Source organism: Pecten maximus, chromosome 16 (genome assembly GCF_902652985.1).
Source record: "Pecten maximus chromosome 16, xPecMax1.1, whole genome shotgun sequence".
Classification (NCBI taxonomy): domain Eukaryota; kingdom Metazoa; phylum Mollusca; class Bivalvia; order Pectinida; family Pectinidae; genus Pecten; species Pecten maximus.
In genome coordinates this window covers 28380248-28386247 of record NC_047030.1, presented here as the reverse complement: position 1 = coordinate 28386247, position 6000 = coordinate 28380248, and the positions used below count along the sequence as shown (strand labels likewise).

The 6000-nt window shown below is 34.1% G+C and overlaps 1 protein-coding gene across 1 annotated transcript in view; it reads right to left on the bottom strand.

Moving 5' to 3' along the window:
• The window catches only part of LOC117344501 (methylenetetrahydrofolate reductase-like), a 69321-nt gene continuing 63321 nt past the window's right edge, over nt 1-6000 (bottom strand). Inside the window, exon 11 of the mRNA XM_033907261.1 lies at nt 1-4669. The gene's annotated coding sequence lies outside the window, so the exon portion shown is untranslated. The remainder of the gene's footprint in view (nt 4670-6000) is intronic.

Below are 6000 nucleotides of genomic sequence, written 5' to 3'. Positions count from 1 at the left end.
TACATTTAACACACCATTTATTCACATTTTTATAACTTTCATAATCCTGTTTAAAAAATATTGATAATGGGAAACCTTGTATATCAATGTATTACAGGTACCAAGTTCATATTGCAGAAAGATTTTTTATTTTGGACACACTTACACTATAATTACTCCTTCTGTGACTTACTTGACAAAATGTTGTAGATCATAGATCAAAGTATTAATCACATACTTGTCAACATCTTGGAATTGTATCTTAATTTTTCAAGTCTCAGAAAAGTGCACTATAGACCTCATTTTGATAAAATAATATGATAATCATACCAACCCTTTTTTAAACTACAAATTGTAACTGAATTTACCAAATATGTATTCAGAACAATAGAGATGTATGTATAATGTAGGGTCAAAATAAAGAGACCATCTTAGATATGGAGGTTTGATGAGTATACAGGAAAGTCAAGAGGCCGAGAGGGCCTGCATCACTCACCTGGATATTTCAGTAATTATGACAAAATACTTATATATATGTAATATTTCAAATATTTTCCTTCCTTTAAACTGCTTCTCCCAACAATGGTCCAAACTACAAGTGGACCAAACCCTGTCATTCTTGAAAAAATTCTGAATTTTTTTTTTGCTATATTTTGCCTATTGGGCCCCTTTCTTTCGCCGAAAGAGTGCAACATCCTTGGTTTATACTAGTTCTTCAAACCATTTCTTCAGAACTAGTAGCAATTTAAAAGATATACATGTACCTCTATTTCTCCTATTGGACCAAACCCACTTTCCCTAAGGGAACAACATCGTCCATTTATACAATGTTAGATCTTCTTAATCTAATAATGCTTCAGACCAAATTTTATCAAAATGCGTTCAGCCCTAGAAGGAATTTTAAGGATTTACCTCAATTTCCCCTATTGGGTCCCACCCCTCCGGCACCAGTGGAGCCACCACCTCCCTTTATACAGATTTAGTTGGGGCCAGGTTAAAACTAATGGAGCACATTAATTAGCATCGGATGATCTTTATTCTTGGTTTAATGGACCACATTAATTAGCATCTGACGATCTTTATTCTTGGTTTAATGGACCACATTAATTAGCGTCGGACGATCTTTATTCTTGGTTTAATGGACCACATTAATTAGCATCGGAAGATCTTTATTCTTGGTTTAATGGACCACATTAATTAGCGTCGGACGATCTTTATTCTTGGTTTAATGGACCACATTATTTAGCATCGGAAGATCTTTATTCTTGGTTTAATGGACCACATTAATTAGCATCGGACGATCTTTATTCTTGGTTTAATGGACCACATTAATTAGCATCGGACGATCTTTATTCTTGGTTTAATGGACCACATTAATTAGCATCGGACGATCTTTATTCTTGGTTTTATGTAAGTTTACCTTATCTATACTTTTCTCCTCCTTCCTCATTATTATCTATTCTGATCCGTCTAAAAATTGAACATGCACAACTAATGGCAACAAGAGCTGTGCAAGCGGGAGCATGATACGCCCGTCACTGGAAAAGTTACCACAGGAAAATGTAGTGTGGTTGATGGGCATATAAAAAAACCCTAATATATGTTGAACATAGTTTCTTCTTGTTGTAGTAATCAAAAAATAGAGGAATTGAATCAGAAATAAAAAAAAAATCTTTCATTTTCTACACAATGCCCATATTTGGCAATAAAAGGGGCGTTACTCTGCTAAAAGTAATCATAGAATTCTGTAACACGAATTCACTTGAGCTATTGTGTCATGGAATATTTGTAGCAAGATTCATAAAAATCTGTTGATAAATAAAAGTAAGAGAGTGCTAACAAGGAAGAGTTAGCAGACAGATGGACGTACATACGGACAGCGCAGGGTATACCATGACCTATCATTTACAGGTGTATAAAAAGAACCTACAAATAAACTTGGGAAAGAATTATATAAAAAAAAAAATCATTACATAAATCCAATATGGCTGTCTATCATTTTTTTTTTTCAATCAGTGAAATTCTAGAAAGATTTTCAAAATCCATGTCCTCCTTAATACACAGTGATATTGTATTTTTAGTAGCTTTGATCTTTGACTACATCTATATACAAACTAGCTTCAGGTACATTGTATATCCCAGCAGTGTAAGGAACAGACAGGACATACACACCACATATATATTACATGTGGAGGTCCAACATTAAATATTTACAGACGGGACATACACACCACATATATATTACATGTGGAGGTACAACATGAAATATTTACATGTTAAATCCAGTTTCATTGTTATACTTAAATAAAAAACATTTAAAAGAATCAACAACAAAATATACAACATACAAGTACATGTAAAAATTATGCAATGTTAAAATTATGCAATGAAAAAAAAAAAAATTCTAAGTGTATAATAAATTTAAATTCATTGCAATTCAATGTAAATACACATGTACTAATAAACTACATAAAAGTTATGACATATAATGTACACAGTGTTCCTGATGCAGCTTATGATCCCCAGGTATCTGTATACCACAAAATAGATTAAATTCTGACAAACTTATCGAAATACAACATCCATAAAACATCTGATACATTACTCAGTAAATGTAATGCATAGAACTCTTCATATTTCATATAACAAAACGTGACAAAGTCATAATAGTAAAACCCTGGAACATAAAAATATGAAATAAAAAGTGTGAAATTTACTTCTGCAAGACAAAAATTGTATAAAGTAGCCTTCCAGAAAACCTTAGGATTCCAGTGTAGTTACAATTCACCATGCGGCTTCACCATGCAGTGTCAGAATAAGAATTGGTCTAGTGAATCATTAGTCATCATAAAAATAGACTATAATGAAATTTACATTTTGGCTTGAAAAATGTGAGCTGTACAACACCTCTATTGCAATATGTACTGTATCTTGATTTGTTTATACGGATAATTATTTATACTAATAACTTTACAATAGGTTCAAGGGCCTCAGAGTTCCTAAAATTATGTACACCATTTTGTTGGCCTCAGAGTCCCAAACATTATATTTTATGTACACCATTTTGTTGGCCTCAGAGTCCCAAACATTATGTACACCATTTTGTTGGTTAACATTTGAAACCAACCCAACATAATAATAGAGAAAAAATTCCACAAATTTCGATTATCACAACCCTAATTCTCATTTGAGATTGTGATTGTGACCCGGACAAACAGAAGGCGCTTACCCTTCCTGTACCTGTCTTATGTTCCTTGTACTTTGTCAAGGGTCCTCATGCCAATCTATACTTTTTGTTTGTATATTGCAATTATATCAATTATGAGTTAGAATTAAGATTTTGTTATGTTTGTTTTCACTGTACTGTGGATCTGTGTCAGTTAAGCTTCCAACTAATGGAGACCAATAAAACAGCTATTGAGTATGAAGTCATATTTCTATGTCACAAGAATGTTTTCATTTTTTGCACTTTATGGCTTAGAGGAAACCCTTGGTGTGGCCATTGTAGTTTGATGGACTCGGTATGAAGGCATTGTATGCCCTTAGTTACATATAATGGAAAAGCTATATGTTTTTAATAGCTAGATTTTGTTTACTTTTGGACTACAGCCTTAAATCTGCTAAACGGGGGGAGAAGGGGCACAACAAATTTTTTGATTTTTAGTGAATCAGGTGCTTTTTAGTTTTTGTAGAAAATATGAAAAGTTCACGCTAAACAGATGACAGATAACTTTATGTACATACTGATACAGACATCTGATATTTTCACACCTTGACAAAGCTGTCAAGGTGTGAAAATGTCAGATCATTAGTCAACTGTTCATCATACATCTATATCATTCACATTGAATCAAATGATTATGATAATGATTCATAATGTAACAGAGATTATTTGATCTTAAGATATTTTTGATCATAAGAGATTATTTGTTCTCAAGAGAATATTTGATCACAAGAAAATGTCTGGAAATATCTGGATCCAATAATAATGTTTGATATATAACAGAGATTATTTGATTTTAAAAGATTTTTGATTATAAGAGATTAGTAATTGTCCTCAAGAGAATATTGGATTACAAGCAAATGTCTGAGTATGTGACTATCAAATATAAAATATAAAATTTCAAAATACATATTGTTAGAGTACAATGAGTATTTAACCTCCAAACACAGCAATTAGAACAAGATATGTCAAACACTGAATTCATGACAATAATAATTTGTCAATATTCTTTATAACAGTTTGTTACCAGACATTAACCATGGCCATGTACTGTCTTCACGAGAAATATTTTATAATCATGGATACAGAATTTCACATTTAGAATATCAACCATGGAATAATTTTTGTTGCAAAAATGAGTAAATACTATAAATACAACCTTATCATTTTCATAATTCTACATGATATTCATGGCAATTTCATGGCCTTCTTCATGGCAATTTCATGGCAATTTAATAGCCTTTTCTCATGGAATTTTCATCAGCATAGATTTGGTAATAAAATATTTTCCAATATTGCAACATAATGAAGATGTGTAATGATAATGTTTAAGGTAACATCGTTTTCTGTGTCCTGTAACAGGTTATGATTTGAATGATAATTCATCACTTTCCAATTTGTTATGGTTTTTAAAACCTTCAGGTTCATTTCTTTACTCTGGACAGTGGACACTGGGATGACAGCAATCTAAAAACAAGATGAAAACACATTTAAAGCCTAGGTATATTTATGTGTTTGCCAAATAAATTGAAGATACTGTACTTGACTTTATATAAAAAAATGTTGAGGAACCAGGCCTACATTCAGTAACAAGCCCCCTCCCTCATACTCATCTCCTGAAAATCAGGTGATGTATAAATCTAATGATGTTGATACAAGCAGGGACAAAGAATGATTCCAGGTCCCTGATAAAATAAACACAACTCACATTTGTGCCCTTAATACAGTAGTTCATGGTAAGCCAAATGTCTGAAGTTAGAAGTATGAGTTATAAAAATTTATAGACAGTTGATATTGCTCTGCACTTAATAACAGATGCAAGGCCAATAAATAAAGCAGATAAAATGAAAGAAAGAGTAACGCTGAAGATGTCTAAAATGTACCAGTTGTCTGTCGTTACAGTACAAGCTGTGTCTCTCTATAGTAACAGTACAACCTGTCTCTCTATAGTAACAGTACAACCTGTGTCTGTCTGTCGTTACGGTACAAGCTGTGTCTGTCTGTCGTTACAGTACAAGCTGTGTCTGTCTGTCGTTACGGTACAAGCTGTGTCTGTCTGTCGTTACGGTACAAGCTGTGTCTGTCTGTCGTTACGGTACAAGCTGTGTCTGTCTGTCGTTACAGTACAAGCTGTGTCTGTCTGTCGTTACGGTACAAGCTGTGTCTGTCTGTCGTTACGGTACAAGCTGTGTCTGTCTGTCGTTACGGTACAAGCTGTGTCTGTCTGTCGTTACAGTACAACCTGTCTCTCTATAGTAACAGTACAACCTGTGTCTGTCTGTCGTTACAGTACAAGCTGTGTCTGTCTCTATAGCTACAGTACAAGCTGTGTCTGTCTGTCGTTACAGTACAACCTGTGTCTGTCTGTCGTTACAGTACAACCTGTGTCTGTCTGTCGTTACAGTACAACCTGTGTCTGTCTGTCGTTACAGTACAACCTGTGTCTCTCTATAGTAACAGTACAACCTGTGTCTGTCTGTCGTTACAGTACAACCTGTGTCTGTCTGTCGTTACAGTACAAGCTGTCTCTCTATAGTAACATTACAACCTGTCTCTCTATAGTAACAGTACAACCTGTGTCTGTCTGTCGTTACAGTACAACCTGTGTCTGTCTGTCGTTACAGTACAACCTGTCTCTCTATAGTAACAGTACAACCTGTGTCTGTCTGTCGTTACAGTACAAGCTGTGTCTGTCTGTTGTTACAGTACAACCTGTCTCTCTATAGTAACAGTACAACCTGTGTCTGTCTGTCCGTCGTTACAGTACAACCTGTGTCTGTCTGTCCGTCGTTACAATA